At 38.6% G+C, this 21,906-nt stretch overlaps 1 protein-coding gene across 6 annotated transcripts in view; it reads right to left on the bottom strand.

The window, feature by feature from the left end:
- Positions 1-20,828, bottom strand: part of ZC3H12B (zinc finger CCCH-type containing 12B) — an 83,082-nt gene extending 62,254 nt beyond the window's left edge. For all 6 annotated transcript variants that reach the window (XM_053917529.2, XM_053917533.2, XM_053917532.2 and 3 more), the window contains exon 1: positions 20,369-20,828. The gene's annotated coding sequence lies outside the window, so the exon portion shown is untranslated. The remainder of the gene's footprint in view (positions 1-20,368) is intronic.
- Between the last annotated feature and the right edge of the window lie 1,078 nt (positions 20,829-21,906).

The following is a 21,906-nucleotide window of genomic DNA, read 5'->3' as shown; positions in this document are numbered from 1 at the left end:
AAAAAACAAAGAGAGGATCCCAGTAGCCAACCTGGTAAGTTGTAAGAACCGGACAAGACATAAAAGCTTAAGAATTCTGCCACAAGAGAAAGCAAGGACAGTGCAGCAGATGTACTACTATACTACAAAGACAGAGAAAACTCCAGATAATAACACCATCAAACAGAATACTCCATCTGAAAATAACTAGCAAAGATTTAAGGACATGCTAACTCAAATACAAAAGCAACAACACAAAATGACAAGGAATGTAAAAAATCAACAAAATATGCCATCTTAAAAAACAAAATAATAATTCCATAATAACTGAGCTCAAAGGCAGAGAATTTTGTGATCTCACTGATAAAGAAGTTAAAATTTCTGTTTTGAAGGAACTCCATAAGCTACAAGAAAATTCACAACAACAATTCAATGAAATCTTGAAAGAAACATTTGATCAAAATGAAATGTTTACCAAAGAGGCAGAAACCATAAAAAAAAATCCACAAATTCTGGAGCTGAAGAATACAATGAATGAAATTAAAAATGTAACAGAGGGGATCTGCAGTAAAGTAGAGCAAATGGAAGATAGAATGTATGAGTTGTCTATACTATTGGCCATTGAAACATCTCTGACTCCTGGGGACACCATGAATAAGTGATGTCCACAATGTCCTGTCTTAAATTTTGAAATAACCCAGTTAAAGGTAACAAAGAAAAAAGAATGAAAAGGAGCAAAGAAAGCCTAAATAGTATATATTTATGAAGGATTCATACTAAAAAACAAATATTAATAAAAATCAGGAATCCTAAGAAGAGAGGGAGAACGGAGATGACAATTGAGAACTTCACAAGCCTGGACCAGTTCTCTCCCTACTAACTCAATGCAAAAAATCCGCCCCTCTAACACATTATAATCAACCTGGAAAATAAAAGTTAAAGAAATGATTCTAAAAACAGTTAATTTAAAAAAAGATGGTAACACAAAAAGGAATCCCCACTAGGGTATTGGGGGATTTCCAGCAGAAATCTTCAGCCCAGATGAGAATGGAATGTCATATTCAAAGTGTTGAAAGGTGAAAATTGCCAGCCAATAATACTGTATTCAGAAAAGTTATTTTTCCAATATGAAGTGTAGTACTTTCACAGACAAAGTTCAAAGAGTTTATCACTGCTAGACCACAAGTGCTGAAAGAAGTTGTTCAAGCTAAAACAAAAAATACTAACTAGTGGCATGTAGACATACAAAAGTATAACACACACTAGTAGAGGTCCAAACTATAAAACTGTAAATGTGTAATAGGATGGTGTGTTTATAGTATAAAGGTCAAACTGAAAAGAGCATTAAAAATAATTATAGTATTTCCAGTCAAGATGGAGGCATAGGTAAACATGGCTCAACTTTACACAATCAAATCAAAATTCCAACTAAACTATAGAACAACCATCACTAAGAACCATCAGAAATCGAGTTGAATGGAAGTCTGACAACTACAGAATTAAAAAAAAACACATCCATCTAGACTGGTAGGAGGGGCATAGACGTGAAACAGGCTGGCCCCACAAGTATGCGTCATGGATAAAAATTCAGGAGGGATATCTTGGTAGTGAGGAGTCCCAGCCCCATATCAGGCCCTCCAGCCCAAGGTTCCAGTGCCAGAAAGACAAGCCCCCATAACTTCTGGCTGCAAAAAACCAGCAGGGATCGAGTCAGTGGAAGAAACTTCTGGAGTCCCAAGCAGTTCCCTGGGAAGAACACACACATGAACTTAGTCAGATTCACTCCCTCTGAGGTCTAGCACTGGGGTAGCAGCTTGAAAGGTACCAGTGGCATACTGGGAGGAACTGAAGTGTCTGGCATCAAGGGTAGAGCTGGGGGAAATCCTTCTCCCAGTAAGAAAGACAGGCCATTGTCCCTCTTCTGAACTCTCCCCTCACAGAGCCACAGAGCCACAGAGCTGGCAGGCTGGTGAGGTATCTGAGACTCCATCAACCTAGGTAACACTGTTTGCCCTGCCATGGAGATCCCCAGAGACTCAGTCCCACCCAGCTTGAAAAAGAATCAATGGAAATATGAAACAACCAGAAAACACTTGACAAATGAAAGTATAAGTTCTCGCATATCAATAAATCAAAATGTAAGTAGATTGAATTAATCAATGAAAAGGTATACAGTGGCTGGATGAATTAAAAAAACTATATGCTAACAGGAAGAGACTCATTTTAGCTTCAATGACACAGAAAGGCTTAAAATGAAGGGGTTGAAAAAGATATTCCATGCAAGTGGAAACCAAAAGAAAGTAGAGGCAGCTACACTTACATCTGACAAAATAGACTTTAAGGCAAAAACAGTAACAGGGGACACAAAGAGTCATTATATAATGATAAATGGGTCAACTCATCAATAATATGTAACAATTGTAAATGGACGTGCACACAACATTGGAGCACCTAAATACATTAGGCAAGTATTACCAGATATAAAGGGAAAAGTAGAAAACAATGCAATAACAGTAGGGGACTTCAGGAGCCCACTGTGAGCAATCAACAGATCATCCAGATAAAAAATCAACAAGGAAACAATAAACTTGACCTATACATTAGACTAAATGGCCCTAATAGACATTTATAGAACACTGCATCCAACAGGAGTAGAATATGTGTTTTTCTTAAGAGCATACAGGCATTACCTATGATAACCATATGATAGGACACAAAACAAATCTCAGAAAATTTAAGAAGATTCAAACCAAGTATCTTATCTGACCACAGTAGTATAAAACTAGAAATCAATGAGAGAGAAGCTGGGGAATATATAAATATGTATAAATTAAACACACATCTGAACAATCAATGGGTCAAAAAAGAAATCAATAGTTAAAAAAGATCTCAAAACATATTAAAATGAGCCCCGGCAGGTGAGGCTCAGTGGGTTGGGCCCTGTGTGCAAACCGAAAGGTCACTGGTTCAATGATCAGGTCACTGGTTCAAAGGTCACTGGTTCAATGTTGGGGCATGTACAGAAGGCAACCAGTCAATGTTTCTCTCTTACATTGATGCTTATTCCCCCTCTCTTTCACCCTCCCTTCCCCTCTCTCTAAAATCGAAAACAAAAATTTAAAATTTAAAAATGTTTTGAAAAATTAAAGTGAAAACACAACACACCAAACCCAAGTGATGCTGCAAAATGTTTTGAAAGGTAAATTTTTAGTGAGAAATGCCTACATTAAGAAAATAGAAATATCCCAAATACACAACCTAACTTTATACCTCAAGAAACTAGAAAAAGAAGAAACTAAGCCCAAAGCAGAAGGAACTAAGAAAAATCAGAGCAGAAATAAATCAAATAGAAACCAGAAAAACAACAGAAATAAATCAACAAAACTAAGAGCTGGCTTTTCAAAAAGATAAAACTGACAAACTAGCAAGGCTAACTAAAAAGAAAAAAAAAAGAGGGAAGACTCAAATAAATAAAATCAGAAATCAAAGAGAAGACATTATAACTAATAACACAAAAATAAATAAGCATATAAGAGACTACTGTGAACAAAATATGCCAACAAATTGGATAATCTTAGAAGAAACAGATAAATTCCTGGAAGTGTACAACCTACCAAGACTGATTCAGGAAGAAAATGTTAACAAACAAATAATGAAGAAGGAGAGATTGAGATAAGTTTACGCGGTGACAGGTGACTACTAGAGTTAGTGGGGTGAGCACATCATAAGGTATGAAAATGTCAAATCACTATATTGTACACTTGAAACTAATATAAGCAATATAAGACAATATACCAACTATATTTAAATAAAAAATAATTTTAAAAATCTCTATACAAAAAAGCACAGGGACAGATGGCTTCACTGGTGAATTTTACTTAATATTTAGAGAAGAATTAATACCAATCCTTCTCAAACAATTCCAAAAAACTGGAGAGAAGGGAACAGTTACAAATTTTTTTTTACTTTTGTTAAAGATTTTTATTTATTTATTTTTAGACAGAGGGGAAGGGAGGGAGAAAGAGAGGGAGAAAAACATCTATGTGTGGTTGCCTCTCACGCGCCCCCCACCAGGGACCAGGTCTGCAACCCAGGCAAGGGCCCTGACTGGGAATTGAACTGGCAACCCTTTGGTTTTCAGACCAGCACTCGATCCACTGAGCCACACCAGCCAGGACTTACAAATTTATTACCAAGGACAGATTAGGACTCTACAAGAATAAAACATATAGATCAATGTCTCTGGTAATATAAACACAAAAATTCTCAACAAAATTTAAGAAACTGATCTCAACAACATATCAGAAGGATTATAGATCATGACCAAACTGAAAGCTTTTACTCAAAGATGAGAAACAAGGCAAGGATGCCCACTCTCACCACTGCCATTCAACTACTGAAGATTATTGCTAGCTAGAGCAATTAGGCAAGTAAAGAAAATTAAAAAGCCATTGTCAGAACAAAAGAAGTAAAATTATCTGTTCACAAATGGCATGATCTTATATATAGAAAATCCTAAGATCACACACACACACACGTGTCACGCAAACACACACAAATACCTTTTAGAATAAATTCAGTACAGTTCAGGATAAAAAAATCAATATATAAAAAGCAGTTGTATTTCCATACACAAGAATGAATAATTTCATAGAAAATTATGAACACAATCACAATTACAATAGCATCAAAATTAAAATAATTAGGAATAAACTTAAAGAGGCTAAAGACTTGTACACTGAAAACTACAAAACAATTTTGGAAGAAATTTAAGATGACACAAATAATTGGAAAGACATCCCATGTTCATGTATTGGGAAACTTAATACTGTTAAAATGTCTCTACTACCCAGAGCAATCTATAGATTCAATGCAATCCCTATCAAAATCCCAATGGCATTTTTTACACAAAATTAAAAAACCCTAACATTCAAATGGAACCACAAAGGACCCTACATGTTAAGCAAAAAGAACAATGCTGGAGTCCTCACACTTCCTGTTTTCAAAACATATTAGAAAACCACAGTAATTAAAACAGCATGGTACTAGTGCTGACCAGCGTGTGGCTCAGTTGGTTGGTTGTCATATTGCAAAGCAAAGGTCGCTGGTTCAATTCCTGGCCAGGGCACATACCTGGGTTGCATGTTCAGTCCCTGGTAGGGGTGCATATGAGAGGCAATCCATCAATATTTCTCTCTCTCATTGATGCTTCTTTCCTTCTCCTCCCTCCCTTCCCCTCTCTCTAAAAATAAATAAATAAAATATTTTTTAAAAAACAGCATGGTACTAGCATAAAGACAGACATATAGACCTATGGAACAGAATAGAGAGCCCAGAAATAAACCCATGCATATATGGTTAACTGATCTTTGACAGGGTGCCAAGAATACACAATGGGGAAAAGGACAGACTCTTCAATAAATGGGATTGGAAAATTGCATATCCACTAATAAGAAAATAAAATTCAACCTTAACATGATACATAAAATCCCTCTCAAAATTGATTAAAAAGTTAAATGTTAAGACCTGAAATCATAAAACTCCTTAGAAGAAAACACAGAAGGAAAGCTTCATAACATTGGTCTTGGCAATGATTTCTGGGACATGACACCAAAAGTATAGGCAACAAAAACAAAAATAGACAAATAGGAGTCTATCAATCGAAAAAGCATCTACGTGGCAAAATAGATCACCAACAGATTAAAAAGGCATCATATGAAATGGGAGACACTATTTGCAAATCATGTTTCTGACAAGGGATTGATTTCTAAAATATTTAAGCAATTCCTACAACTCAATACTGAAAAATAATAATACTGTACTAATAATAACCCAATTAAAAAACAAGAAAACGGCCCTGGCTGTTGTGGTTCAGTTGGCTGGAGTGTTGTCCTGTACACTGAAAGGTCGAGGGTTCAATTCCCAGTGAAGGTACATACCTAGGTTGTGGGTTCAACGCCCCGTAGGGTGCATATGAGAGGCAACTAATTCATATTTCTCTCCCTCTGTCTCCCTCCCTCCCTTCCCCTCTCTCTGAAATCAATAAGCATGTCGGGTTTGGATTAAAAAAACAACAATAAGGAAACAACTTGCATAAACAGTTTTCCAAACCAGACATACAAATGGCCAACAAGTATATGAAAAGATATTCAACATTACTAATTATCAGGGAAATGTAATCCCAAACCAAATACATATTACCTCACACCTGTTAGGATGGCCATTACAAACAGAAAAAACAAACAGAAAAGAAATGTTGGTGGGAATATTCAGAAACTACAAACCTTGTGCCATGTTTGGTGAATGTAAAATGGTGCAGGTGCTATGGAAAACAGAATGGAGGTTCCTCAAAAAAAAAATTTCAACTACCATTTTTAAAAACATACCATCAATACCAGTTCTGGGTGTTTATCGAAAAGTACTGAAAATAAGATCTCTAAGAATTATTTGCACTCACGTGTATATTGCAGCATTATTTACAATAGCTAAGAGGAGGGAACAACCTAAATGTACATTGAAAGATGAGTAGGTAAGGAAAATGTGGTAGATACATACAACAGAATATTATTCAGTCTTAAAAAACAGAAGGAAATCCTGTTACATGCTACAACATGAATAAACTTTGAGGACATTGTGCTAAGTGAAATGAGCCAGCCACAGACAACAGATATTATATGATTCCACTTAAATGAGGAATCTAAAGTAGTCAAAAATGCCCTGACTGGTGTGGCTCAGTTGGTTGGAGCACCATCCCACAAAGCATATAGTCGCTGGTTCAATTCCTGGTCATGCCTAGGTTGTGGGCACGTACAAGAGGCAACTGATCGATGTTTCTCTATGAGGTCAATGTTTCTCTCCCTCTCTTTCTCCCTTCCTTCCCCTCTCTTTAAAAAAATAGTAATGAATAAAATTTTTAAAAATAGTCAAACTCATAGAAGCATAAAGCATAATGGTGGTTGCCAAGGGCTGGGGGGAGGGGAAATGGGGAGCTGCTGTTCAATGAGTATACAGTTTCAGTCATACAAGATGAAAAAGTTCTAGAGATTTGCTGTACAATGCTTTACTGAACAGAACACTTAAAAATTTAAGGGGTTAGATCTCATGTTACATGGGTTTTTTACCATAGTAAAAAATGGAAGGTGTAGTCCTGACCTATTAATCATTGTTTTAATATATAAGTAGTCTAAATGCACCAATTAACATACAGACTTTGGCAGAATGGATTAAAAGCACATGGTTTAGGCTCACCCTCCTTGGAGCATGCTCCTGATCCTCTCTCCGGCATGTTCTTTTTTGCCCTCTTTTCTCCTAAACTCTAAGGGTCCCGACGAGAATTATAACCAGGGGAGCAGTGAGCAGCAGCAGGGGACTCTCCCTTTTGCCCATGTTAACTTCCTTTCCTGAGTCCACCCAGCCACTACTACAGCGCGTGGGCTCTCTGCCTTTCTGAGGGTGTACTATCTCTTTTCAGTCTAATAAATCTTGCCACTCTCTCTTAAAATTTTTAAAAAACATGGTGTAGTATATGCTGTCTACAAAAATTTTACTTCAAACATAAAAACGTGTAGATTGAAAGTACCAGTAAATAAATGGATGGGGAAAAAAGATTTAACATTGAAAAATGAATGTTTAAAAAACCACTTTCACACAAAGTACACTTCAGAGAAAAGAAAATGACTAGGGATAAAGAGGTCTGTTATACGACACTCATGAAATTATATATTATAAAAACAGAGAAGAGATTAGAGGTCAGGGGCTCGGGAAGGAGACAAAGGCGGTAAGTATGGCATAATAAAGGGTTACAATGAGAGAGCCGTGTGATTGATACAGTTAAGTATCTTGATGTGGTGATTACATGAAGCTACACACACAAGTGCTTATATAAGTGGGGAAATCTGAATAAGATCCATATCAATTCTCCAGATTTTGATATTGTACTTCAGTAATGCACCATAATATTGGGGAAGACCAGATGAAAGGTACACATGATCTCCCTGTATATTTATAACAACTTCCTATGAATCAAAAATTATATATATATATGTATGAGGTATATGTACTTATGTATATGAATATACTTCAGATCTATCCATCTATCTATCCATCTCTCTATCTATTCAGAATCTACTTTTCATTTCCGCCACTACTATGACTCTAATCCATTTTTCTCTCACCTAGATTACTGTAACATCCTCCTAACTGGTCTTCCTGCTTCTTCTCTTTCCCTCTTGACGTTTATTCTCCACACAGCAACCAGAATATTCTCTTTACATGTAAATCAAGTCAAGTTCCTTTCTCCCATCCTCCCAGTGTCTTTTCATCACACAGATTAAAACCCAAAACTCCTATTTTGTCCTAGAAGTCCTACATGATTTGGCCTCTGAATAAATTCTTGACACTTTCTGTCTTCCTCCTTCTCTACATTCTATAGTTACATTGGCCTCCTTGCTGTTTTTGAACACACCAAGCAGGTTTCACACCTCAGGGCCTTTGTACATCCTCTTCTCTCAACCTGAAATGCTCTTTCTCTTTCCCGCAAGAGAGCAGGACAATTCATACATCCCACTCTCTTGCTTCATTCAGGTCTCTGCTCAGTGTTATTTCATCAGAGACAACTTCCTTGACCACCGCAATAGAAAATACCACCACTTGTTATTCTTTACCCTCTCTCTGGCTTACCAGCTTCATATCCCTTATCAATATCTGGCAATATATATCATACATTATTTGTTTATTCCCTGCCTGAATAATCCTCTCAAATGCAAACTCCATGAGTGCAGGAACTGTGTTCTGTTCACCACTGTATACCCAGTGCCTAAAGCAGGGCTGGGTGCATAGCACTCAATGAATAAATGTTAGTCGTAAATGAAAGCATAGGACAAAAGGGAGCAAACAGCCCTGGCTGGTGTGGCTCAGTGGACTGAGTGCCGGCCTGTAAACCAAAGGGTTGCTGGTTCGATTCCCAGTTAGGGCACATGCCTGGGTTGCAGGCCAGGTTCCCTGGTGCAGGGTGCATGGGAGGCAGCCACACATTGATGTTTCTCTCTCTTTCTCCCTCCCTTCCCCTGTCTAAAAAGAAATAAAATCATTTTTAAAAAGGTAGAAAACAGATTTGGTTTATAATCTAGGTTTCCCAGTAGTCAAAATGTCATATTTATAGGATTCCTTCTTTAAGCCTAGCAACACTAAATCATATAGTCCAATTATTTGTCTGCTCTTCAAAATCACCCTCTGTCTTTATATTTCTTCTTTAAAGTTACCTTTGAAAACATGGACTTCTGATGTTTTCTGCTTCATTGTATTAATATGGGAGAGCAATTTTGCTTTTCTTCTATATATACTTTGCTTAGACAAAAAAATTCCTCAAAAATTAATTTATATTTTAAAGATCTCTTTTAAAGTGTGTTAACAGCCCTGGCTGGTATGGCTCAGTGGATTGAGTGCCAGGCTGCAAACCAAAGGGACACCAGTTCGATTCTCAGTCAGGGCGCATGCCTGGGTTGTGGGCCAGGTCCCCGGTGGGGGGATGCACTAGAGGCAACCACACATTGATGTTTCTTTCCCTCTCTTCCTCCCTTACTCTCTCTCTAAAAATGAATAAATAAAAGTTTTTTTTAAATGTGTTAACATTTTAATAGATACTTGGGTTACTTGGCTGCCAGCATTTAGGAAAAACTAGAAACCACAAGGTTAGGATTGCAGTTATAGCTTTTCATGTGACCTTAGATAATTTTTTAAGTCATCTCTGGGCTTCAGATTTCTCTTTAATATAAGGAGACTACATAATATGATAGCTAATGTTTATTCTTGTTCTATGAATGAAAATAAGCAAATATGATCTATTTCTGATTATACTCCATGGTAGATAGATACCATCTGAGATTCCATGCATCCTACACCTCCCTTTCTGTAGGAACTGTATGTCCCCACACTTAGGGCTGGGGCCTAATAGCCGTATTTATGCCAAATGATCTTGCTTTCCCAGCCATAGATACTCAGATACTAGATTGATATCTGATCCAAACTAAGTCAATGAGAATCAGGAATTGGGATTCAGAAATGCTAGTTTATCTGCTGATTGCCTAAATTTACAATATGTAAACTTGGGAGCCCTAAGATAAGCCATGTTTGGCTCTGTGCTGAGGGAGCGAGAAGAACAAAGCACACAAGTTGAAAGGAACAGAGATAAACAGGAGACTCTCTGACCCTGGGGATTGGGGGTGGAGGAAGATAAAGGAGAAGGAAAGCCTCCTTTAGCCATTGACAGCCTTTGATTCCTAGTTATAGTTTCTCATGTGCCTACACTGTACTTTCTGCCCTTGAGATCCACAAGAACTGCTTGTACCCTTAACATAAATTCTTTTCTTTTCCATTTACTTTGAAGTAGACCTTTATTATTTGCAACCAAAAATCCTTAATCAAGAAAGACACAAATGGGTCAGTGGTCAACAAAGAAAATTATGCACAAATTAATTCTCTAGAGCCAGGGGTGTCCAGCCTTTTGGTGTCTCTGGGCCACAGTGGAAGAAGAACAGTTGTCTTGGGCCCCACATTAACTATACAGGGACACGTAATCACAAAAAACAATCTCATAATGTTTTATGTAAATTTATGATTTTGTGTTGGGCTGCATTCACAGCCATCCTGGGCTGCATGCGGCTCGCGAGCTGCAGGTTGGACACCCCTGCCTAGACATCTTATGCAAAGCATCCTCACCCAGTTTCACTACATACGTAGATTGATCCTTAGTTAAGTAGAAAAATCATTAACCAAGATATTTTATTCAATAGCCTTTAGTTAACTAAGTCTCTGAGACTAAGATTAGAAACATTCATTTTCAAATAAAATACACAAATTCCCTTCCAAAATCAAGTGATTAAAAACTTTTTTCCTAAGCTTCTGCCTGCCTCTGTTAGAGAAGACTACTAAAAATTAAATAGATTTCACTAATTCCTAAGCTGCACTAGATGTTTAGTGGTAAGAAAAGTGTCACACAAATTCTTAGTTTCTATTCCTCTCACCCATAATGGTAAAGGGGTAGGAGATGGAGAGTTCTAATTAGTTAAAAAAATTCCAGAAGGCTAAAATTTTATTCTAGTTGATCCCATGATCTCTGCTCTTACTCCCAAAATCTAAGTTCTATAAGTAAAGAGCAATGAGTTAACACAGTAGAGGGAAATTATCTTTACTATAGAAGGCATAAAACAAAGAACTAGCCTTTCTCCCCTCCCAAAAGGTAAATAAGAAGCTTCTAGCAACACTGTTACTAGGTGTAGTTGTGCACTATCCTGGTTTACTTTGACATTCATTCCAGTTTGTTAGAAGAATTTCATTCCAAAACACCAGAAATGCTGGCTTTCAGAGCTTACTGCATCATATAAGTAGAATGAATCTGTAGCAACATGCATGCATGCATTACATGATTATTAATTCAGAACTGGAGAAGAGGGACAGACATCCTGAACTTTTATTAGCTTCAGAGCTGTTGCAACATCATCAACATATTAGGAGTCCTAGGCATAACTTTTAATGCACATTTTACTTTCTTACTCTGATGAACTGATAAGAAGAATTTGTAAGTGTACAGAATTTACACGCAAATAATATGACTACTGCAGTTGTAAAAACATCTGAAAGTAGTACACCATAACGAGTGCCCCAATTTTGCTTAAACTCTTAACTGATGTTCAAATCTCTTTTCTTGTAAACAGCCCAATGCACTTAATATCTTAATTCTCATATACTCAACAGAGCACTTAGAAGACATTTTAAACACCTAGATGGTTCCTACTTTCTTCCCTCCTAGCACTTATTTTAATTCAGTATCAATGCTTTTACAGCCAGTAAAGAAGCTCTGATGTCCCTAACCTCTGGCAGGGCTCTGGTTGCTCCTCTCGTACAGTATAATCTATCAGCAGCATGGGTTAGACATCCTACTGAAGGTATTTTTGGCATAAATACTACATCCAGGCTGTGATAAATTTTTGATTAGTGGGGTTTGAATTAAAGACATTTTATTGTACTATAATTTGGGCACCACTGATTCAGAATATGTGATAATTCAGAAAGGGGCTGAGATTAAATTGACCTTAGTATTATTTAGGAAAAAAAAGTTTGCTAAGCAAATTAATAGTGTAAACAAGATAGTACAGAAAATATTGAAAGTACTTAAAAGAAAAAATGCTTCCAAGCACATTTAAATACATTAGATCTTTTTACATATGTTCATTGATATACTAACTACATATCATTTTCATTTATTTATTAAACCAAGATCCTGAAGGGAAATATTTTGTTTGCCTAGATCTAGTTACTGCATGTACAAGGAAGCCATGAAAACTGCAGTTCATAAAATACTATTCTAAAGTTGAAAACTTTAACCATTCTAGAACTATTCTACCAAAGTTATTATAAATTAAGAAAAAACTCATTTCTGGACAAGATGGCAACACAGGCAGACATGGCTCGCCTCTTGCACAACCACAACAAAAATTACAACTAAATTATAGAACCACCATCGCTTAGAATTGACAGAAATCAGGTTGAATGGAAGTCAGACAACTACGGAATTAAAGAAACCACATCCATCCAGACTGGTAGGAGGGGTGCAGTCACGGTACAGACTGGCCCCACATCCATGTGTTGTGGATAAAAACTGAGGAGGGATATCTCGGGAGCAAAGAATCCCAGCCCAGGGTTCCAGTGCCAGGAAGATAAGCCCCCATAACTTCTGGCTGCAAAAAACAGCCGGGATTGAGTCGGTGGAAAAAACTTCTAGAGTCCCAAGCAGTTCCTCTTAAAGAACCCACACATAGACTCACCCCCTCTGGACTCCAGTGCCGGGGAGGTGGCTTGAGGGGCACCAGTGGCATGCAGAGGGACGTTGAGGTGACTGGCATCAAGGCAAGCAGAGGCCATTGTCCGTCTTCTGGGCCTTCCCCCCACAGAGCCAGCAGACTGGTGCCATATCTGAGACTCCATCAACCTGGCTAACACTGTTTGCCCTGCCCTGGAGATCCCCAGAGACTCGGTCCCACCCAGCTTACTGGCCCACCAAAGCTGCTTTTCCACATGAATGTATGGTCTTGGTTCATGTTTCACAACTTCCTACATCCTCTCAAACAAGTAACAGCCAGCCTCAGTGAAGCCCCAGACCTCATACCTCTTGCTAAGGGGCCACAGGCCCAGCACTAGCAGAAGCCAGCCTAGATTCACAGCTTGGCTTCGCCTGGGAATCTCCAAGCCCAGTACAAGTAGCAGCCATCTCAGACTGCTTTATAGCTCAGGCAGGGTGGCCCTGGGCAAAGTGGGGGCTGACCTTGGCCTGCACCACCCAAGAAACCCCAGTGCCAGTGCACCCAGTGGACAGCTACAGACCACGTTGGGGCACCACCACCCTGCCCCTGCACAGCTGATCCTCCACGGAGGGGGAGGGTGGTGGTCAGTGGTCACAGCCAGTCCTTGCAGCTGACTGGCCTAGGTAAATCCCTCCCATTGATCTGCCAACGGTAATCAAGGCTCAACTTGATTACTGATGAGGAGGGTGTACTCAGCCCACATGAAAGGCACACCTCGAGTACCCAGCTTTACGGATAGGGATGGCTGTACCACTGGACCCTACAGGACACCTACTACATTAGGCCACACTACCAAAACACGGAGTCAAAACACCTGTGTCTATTCATAGAAACAAACACACGGAGGCTGCCAAAATGAAGACACAAAGAAACATGGCCCAACTGAAAGAACAGATTTTTAAAAATCCAGAAAAAGAATTAAACAATATGGAGATAAGCCATCTATCAGATGCGAGCTCAAAACACTGGTTGTAAGGATGCTCAAGGGACTTAATGAGGACATCAGCAGCATAAAAAACATCCAGTCAGAAATGAAGGATACACTAATTGAAATACAGGAACAATTTATAGGGAAACAACAGAGTGGATGAAACCAAGAATCAAATCAGTGATTTGGCACATAGGGAAGCAAAAAACAACCAATCAGAATAAGAAAAGAGAATCCGAAAAAAACAAGGATAGAGTAAGCAGCCTTTGGGACAACTTCAAGTGTTCCAACATTCACATCATAGGGGTGCGAGAAGGAGAAGAGAAAGAGCAAGAAATTGGAAATCTATTTGAAAAAATCATGAAAGAAAACTTCCCTAATTTGACGAAGGAAATAGACAGGCAAGTCCAGGAAGCACAGAGAGTCCCAAACAAGATGGAGCAAAGAGGCTCACCCCCAAACATAATAAAATGCCAACGGTTAAAGATAAAGAGAGAGGAGGGGGGCATGGGAGAATGGGTGAGAGGTGAGGGGATTAAGAAGTAAATATAGGAGCCCTGGCTGGTGTCACTCAGTGGATTAAGCACAGGCCTGCGAACCAAAGGGTCGCCAGTTTGATTCCCAGTCAGGGTACATGCCTGGGTTGCAGGCTGGGTCTCCAGTGGCAGGCACTTGAGAGGCAACCACACATTGATGTTTCTCTCCCTCCCTTCCCCTCTCTCTAAAAATAAATAAGTAAAATCTTTTTTAAAAAGAAGTAAACATAGGTAGTTACAAAATAGCCATGGGGATGTAAAGTACAGTGTAGGAAAGGGAGTAGCCAAAGAACTTACACACATGGCCCATGGACATGAACAAAGCTGGGGGGATTGCCTGAGGGAGTAGCGGGCGCTAAGTGGAGAGGGACCAAGGGGAAAAATCAGGAAAACTGTAATAGCATAATCAATAAAATATAATTTAAAAAAGAAAATACTGAAACGTATAGGATCTAACACCTATTTTTCTTATACCCCTACTTTTTCTCATCTTCTACAGAATCACAGGAATGCGTACCAATTTGGCAGTAATACAATACATTAAATCTACTGATGATGAGCAAAAATAACCCAGTTAATGATAGCCTTGAAAGTACACAGGACAAGAAACAAGATAAGCATCTGTGAGCACATTGAGAGATTAAACTAAAACTCAGCAAGAACAATTAAATGAATTAGTATATAATATACGCCTGACCCTACAAAGAGCAAGGAACAACTAATAAGTAATGAGACCAGCTTATGTATGACCAGTGGAATCAAATTTTTTACTTAGGTCACACCTCATATGTCAACTAGTTTTCAATTTGAAAGATAAACGTAGTTCCAGGTAGATGATAGGAAATATCACAGAAGGTAAAAAGAACACTTTGAATTCCTCAGTTGAAAGATGTTGTATAAACATAAAATGGAGCAATAAGGCAGAATGGAAAAATAGAGAAGATACACCTTTTTTACTCTAAAATTTAAGAGGACTTCAGGTCGAGAAGAAGGTGTAGTTAAGAATGGCTCGCCTCCTTGCATAAGCACACCAAAATTACAACCAAAATTTTAAAAGTAAGTATAAATATTTAAGGTTTATATGGTAGAACGTAATGAAGAACTGTGAATTGCTCTGAATGAAAGGATCCCTACTTTTATTCAAAAAGTACCTAAGTTTTGACATTATATTTCCTACAATAAAGAAAATAATTATTTTTCAAGTAAAAAATGTAGTGATTCAAAAATTGCCTGAGTTAGAGAACCTGGGTTAGTCTTCTTCGTGTTGCTACTTCCAGTCAAATCACCCAGTTTCAAATGCAGCTTATTTGATATGGATTCAGCTTGTTAGACTATGACAGAAAATATTTCCTGAGTAACTTTTTAAAAATATAAATCTATTTTGTAAAACTCATTTACGGGCCACAAGAAGTATCTCAGAAGTGGCAGTAAGAACAAACCAGTATCCACGGTGCTTAGGAAAAGTGGAAATGAGGTACAGAAATTGAACATAATAATGAGGGGCTATGTAATTCAGGGCTGCAAAAGGTTATAGATAGTACTGCTTAATGTACAATAGTTTTAATGAAGCCTGTCAGAAAACAACCATTTTCCTCATTATTAATCATGTCAAAATTCAATTGCAAGTTTTCAGTTAATATTTATTGCATGTTAAAAATTGCTACCAAAAGCTTCTATTTCAGAAACAATATCTCACCACCAAATCCCTGAAGTGCATATGTTATTAGGAAAATGGGAAAGAATCAGATCACAGGGAAACTTTTGGGGGCTAAGAGTCCAAAGACAGTTAACAATTTATACTCTAAGACGATATTAAGAGAATGATAGCTATGTGTGAGATTGTTCTTATGAATATTAGTTTACAACTTATATACGAAGGTTTTGTTTTACTTTATTTCATTTGTAGGTACTAAACTTTAAGAGTTTCTCCTCTCCACTTTTATTCCTTCATGGAATTGGCTGTGGGTATTTTTCACTTAATGAAAAGTTATGTTCCAGGAAAATACACTCCAAAAATTGTTGGATCAAAGACATTTTTCCCGTAAGCTTCCATAATAAAATTTAGAGATGTGCTCAGCTGGGATATTTTTCAATCCACTCACATAATAAAGATGACACTTAAGAATATGATAACACTTTTAAAATTACATATTTAAAGAAAGTTATACATAGTTTTTAACGTGTTGGGGAGAGGGTTTGGGGGACTGGATGAAAGAAGGAGAAGGTATTGAGCACCCCCCCAAATATATATATATAACACAAACGTAGACAACAGAGTCTAACCAGAGGGAAAGGGAAGTCGGGGTAGGTGAAGGTAAGCAAAACATAGGGGGTGGGAACAGAAAGAGACTTTGCTTGGGGCAATGGGCACACGATGCAGATGATGTATAACTGAGTGTACACATGACCTGTATGGTTTTCAAACCAATGTCATCCAATAAATTCAATTAAAATTAAAAATCAAAAAATAGGAAAATTATGACTTATGGATACATCACTGGAATTCAGCGTAATGCTGTTCTAACTCCAGACTCAGTAATATGGTAAAAAATACTTAGAATTATCTGTTATATAGTAACAGAAACTGATAACCCCTTACCCTATTTCACATGCTGCCACCACTGAAATTTATCAATTTACCTAAGGTCTGTACTTGCCTTAAACAACCATAGTATTTAGACATTGACATAAGGTAATTTTAATTTTCTCAGCAGTTTGCCCATTATTTGAATTCACCAGAACTTTTCCCAAACATCTTCCCTTTTGATACCAGCAGAAGCAGCTAAGAACAGAAATGTGCAATACTTGCTTACTAAAGGAGACTAATCCCAATGCCTTTGGAATATATTTTGCTTTCAGTTAGCTGGTTAATGTCCAACAATGATCAAATATTCATTGACTGTATCTGTGTGGACCATTCTGTTCTCTAACTAATAACTTCTTTATTTAACTCACAGCTTATATCTTAAGTACAGTATGTTCAAAAGAACAATTATTTGTTGAAACTACTACCTACTGTTAATTAAAGTTTATTAGTAGTAACTATAATCAAGAGTATTGCTTGCAGCGAAAGATATCAAACGAGAGGTATAAGATGGTATATAGAACACTCAAAAAATTTCAAATCTGGGTATATTGTCCCTTAGTGTAAGTCTATGAATTAAATCAAGATTTCTTTATGTAGTATTTGTAATTCCAATATGTGAATTTCTATTGGGGGGGCATGCCCCTCTTTTGATGTAATAATTATAGTATATTTTCTTATTCTTTTTCTGTGCACAAACATCAACTTACAATGGTTGACTAAAACCCAGAAGACTTATTGGTCATGTAACTAATTGTCAAGACAGCAAAAAGCTATTAGAAGAGCAGGAAAATCAGTTTTGCAGAGATTTGTAATTACAAATTAAACACTAATGTTAGTTGTCAATTAATAGTATATGCATTATTACTAATATTATTAAAACTTTGATAGACATCAATTACAGGACTCTGATATATGCCTTTGTTTTTAGAAAATATTAGAAATAGTAGTACTAATTAGTAGTACTAAAACTAAGTTATATACTTTAATGGACCAAAGTTCATGTTGCTCATAGCATTTCCCAAATGTACTTTGTGAAGAAATAATCTTTAAAGTATATTAATAGTCTAAAGTGGTACTAAACAGATCAGTCTTGTACAAAACATTTAGACTATAACTATCTCAGGAAACAGTAAAAAAATGAACAGGTTGTAGAAATATGTGAACTTAATACTTTATACCTGCTTAGAAAATATTCTCACTTGCCTCAGGAAACAGGATGATTATTTTAATTCTGACTTCCATAATATGTACATTTGAAAAGTTATTTCTATTGAATTTATTAGTTTAATATATAATTTATCATTAAAAGAAAACTATGCCCACTGCAAAGGAGTTCATTGCCACTGACAGTCCCCTTCCTCTTAGGTTTATCCAGGATAGTAATACTCACAAAGATTAGAAAATCAACTGCTTTAGTTGAACTCCTGTCATCCACCAAGGTCTATATTTCTATCAAAAACTAAACCAAGTCTCTAACTTTCTCTATAAAGTTTTCAAATGAACACCAGCCTTCAAAGATCTTTTAATTATTTTACCTCTAATTCTTTACTACTCTTGTTCCAATTGTTGACCATGATGTTGCATATATGCATTTTCTTACTCCAGTGGGTAAGCAATTTAACTGCTGGGAAGTTAAACAGCTCCTGCTCTGTTCTATTCTCCACAGTACCTACCTAGCATAGTAATGGGCACTTGGTGAAGACAGAAAATAAAAGCATGTTGAAATCAATTTTAAAAAAGAAAAACTAATTTATCCCAGAGTTTACTGGTCAAGTGCCTTGATTTCACTTGCAAAATTAACTGTCTTATAATGTGGTTATGACAATTTAGGTAAATGCTCTTAAGTATGTGGCACCTTCATAGCCATAGTCATTACAACAGAATTCTAAACTGGATCCAAATTACTTCCTGCTTCTAAAAGTATGTGAAGATAAACAGCGAGTACCACATAGTGCATTACTATTTCAAATAACTCAGACTTGAATTCATCAAGAGCTTTTCCAAAACAAAACAAAACAATCGTTAACTTTGGAAATCCAACAACTAGAAGCATGTAAGTTTGCCAGTTCACAAAACAATACTTGCTGACGTGCAAGATTATTTTGCAAGTGATACCAGAATTACATTGTGCTTTAAACCGAGGAGTACATCAAACATCATGAAAACTGCCAAAGCAAAGCATTTTATTCAAAACAATCAGGGAGTTGTCAGTCTTGACTTACTCACTAGATAAAGTTATCTAACCACAAATAACATCTATATCCTTTTTAAAAAATCTTTAGCTTAAAAGCATTTACCCAAAACTAAATTTAGCTTTTCCGATATTGAACTTCTTTTCCACTTTTTTTTTTGAAAAAAAAAAAACTGAAATGGCTTAAAAATCAGTATGAAGCAAAGAAAGTCAAATAAAAGAAACCCATCTTGCATGGTCTGTGCACGGAACTACCTTGCAACCCAAATTACTAATTAATCCAAATTCAGTCCAATTTTGAAGGGGCTCAACTGTGAACTATAAGTTTTGCAAGCATTTGGTTTTAATGAAACAGCTTTACTCCTCAAAGATAATGTTGCTAATTTTCAAAAAGCGCCTTACAACTTTAGATCTGCATCTAATCATCGGGTCCATAATATAACTTCAGGTCCCTCATGCCAATGTTTTTGTGGAAGCAACTACTGTCAACTGCAGGCTATCTCAGGAAGAACAGATAGATTATAACACATCCTGGCTTTTAGTGGGAACATTTTAGGTTTCATCATATTTATTTAAAAAGAGGTGTCATTCTGGGTGAAGAGTAATTAATTGGTAAAATCTGTTTCCCTTGTCACCACCAATCAGCCAGTCTTTGTCTACTTCAAGTTTGATGCCACATTGGAAGTCAGATGGAGTATTTGCTAGTTTGTTTTATTATTATTGTTTTGTTGTTATTGTTATTATTTAATGTAAGTAGTCTTCCTAACTCCTATGTCAGGAGTCAGAAGCCAGGCACATGGCTTTCAGAAGCTCTCAGCACACAAGTAGCAGGAAAACTGAAAGTAAGGGGCCTCTCCAGCTGCCGGTTCAAGCCTTGAGGCATGGAGCAACAGCAGCCTGAGAATCTACTCTTGAGAAGCCTGTAGTGAGACTGAGCCTCCTGAGAGCAAGAGGAGGGAGAAGGGGCGAGCTCGGCACTGGGAAAGTCTTTCCCAGAATCAGGGACCAGGTACAGGATTGTACGTAGAATAATCAGCATCTACAGCATCCAACAAACAGAGCCAGGCCTTAAGCACGGACCCCGTATTGCTGGACTCCAGGGTTGAGACCAGAGAGCAGTGGTTTTGAGAAGGAACACTACCTCAAATTGGAATGGGGAGCAGCGAACAGATAGATGTAGGAGAGGCGTCAGAAGCTTCTGCAGGAAAAAGCAGCGCTTCGGTCGCCTCCCAGGGCCCCGGAGGTCGGAAACGTGCTCCAGCACCGGGCGAGTGCGGTGCCACTACTCACCCCTACTCTCCTATGGTCCCCGTCGTGGCCCTCCTCGACTCAGCCCCTGCAGGGGCAGCCCCTCCCCCGCCCGCCGCCAGGGGTGGTCTCAGCGGGCGAGAGGAGGCGGCGGCGCAGGTGTCCGTGAGCGCGGGCCAGTGAAGCGCCCCAAGAGGAGCTGGGTGCAAGGGAGGCAATCTGGTGCCCTGCGCTCCCTGGCGCCGCCAACTTCACCACCATCGACGTGGAAGGGCGAGGGGAGGTAATGGAGGGGAGGCCCTCGCCCAGCGGCACGGACCCTCCCGGTATACTAGGCCACAGCTCCGGTGGGACCGCCGCCCCCGGTCCCCTCAGCGACGCGACCCCCAGGCCTGATTCCCGTCCCTCAGCCCCCCACAGCCACAGAGCAGCGGCGGCTCCCTCTTGGGCCGCGGTCGCAGCTGCATCCTCGTGCTCCTCCTCCTCTGGCGCCGCTGCCTACACACACAGCCCCGGCGCCTTTAGAGCCAAAAGAGCCGCGGCGCCCTGACTGCCGTCGCCTAGCAACCGCGCGCATGCGCCCCACCCCCGCTGGCGACCGCCGCCACCGCTGGCGCCGCTGTGGGAGCTCAGTCCTCTACCTATGAAAGTGCATAAAAGCCCCCTTCCTACAGCCTGGTTGAAACATCCTTAAGTTAAGGGTGACATGGGAAGAGCTACAGTATGCTTCGTACATCGGAAGAGGACGTAGGGCTTAGGGACCTTCTCCTGACCCCTCGACCAGCACCTCAGTGGTGGAGAGTGACAGTCCCAACAATCTCAACATATTGTTTAGTTTCTCCTACTCCACTACAATCCATCATTCAGAAGGGCTTGCAGAAAACTGTTCTAAATAACTTCTCTGACCATATTATTCATTTGCATAAGTTCTACATTCAAGGGACAGACCCACTGAATAGGGTCTAACAGTTCTTGACTACTACAACAGCATCCTCGATAGTCTCCCTGCTTTTAGACTTGTCTCAATGCAATCTGTTGTCATACTTCTACCAGAGTGATCTTTGTGAAACATAAATCTCCTTCTTATCTCCCTCTGGTTTAGAGAATGGGCTTTTGAATTACAGCCAAATTTGAATGTCTGCTCCACCCACCAAGGGACGATTTCCTTGAGCTAGGATGTTTCCTTGAGCTAGGATGCTTAACCTCCATTAATCTGTTTCATCTGTAAAATGGGAATAATTATAGTATCCATAGAATAGTTATGAGGATTAAATGAGAGAGTGCACTTAACATACATAACTTACTCTGGCACAAAGTAAGCACTCAGTAAAAAATTACAGCTGTTTTTCAATAAATCTTATTGCTTATAATAAAGGATGAAGTACAAACTTCCGAGCTTAGTATTAGAGATTCTTCAAGATCTTGCCTCTGTTTAATTAGCCCTCACTCCTTTCCACTCCCCCTTGGGCACCCAGCTACAGACCAGTCCTTGCAGTCTTTGAACTGCATCTATATCTATAAAGTACTTAGATATATTTCCCCAAGGTCCATCTGGGGAGCAAATCAGTGTAAACTCTCCA

This window comes from Desmodus rotundus, chromosome X (genome assembly GCF_022682495.2).
Source record: "Desmodus rotundus isolate HL8 chromosome X, HLdesRot8A.1, whole genome shotgun sequence".
NCBI classification, from domain to species: Eukaryota; Metazoa; Chordata; class Mammalia; order Chiroptera; family Phyllostomidae; genus Desmodus; species Desmodus rotundus.
Note: the sequence above shows the minus strand (reverse complement) of the source record. Positions and strands in the feature narration are given on the sequence as shown.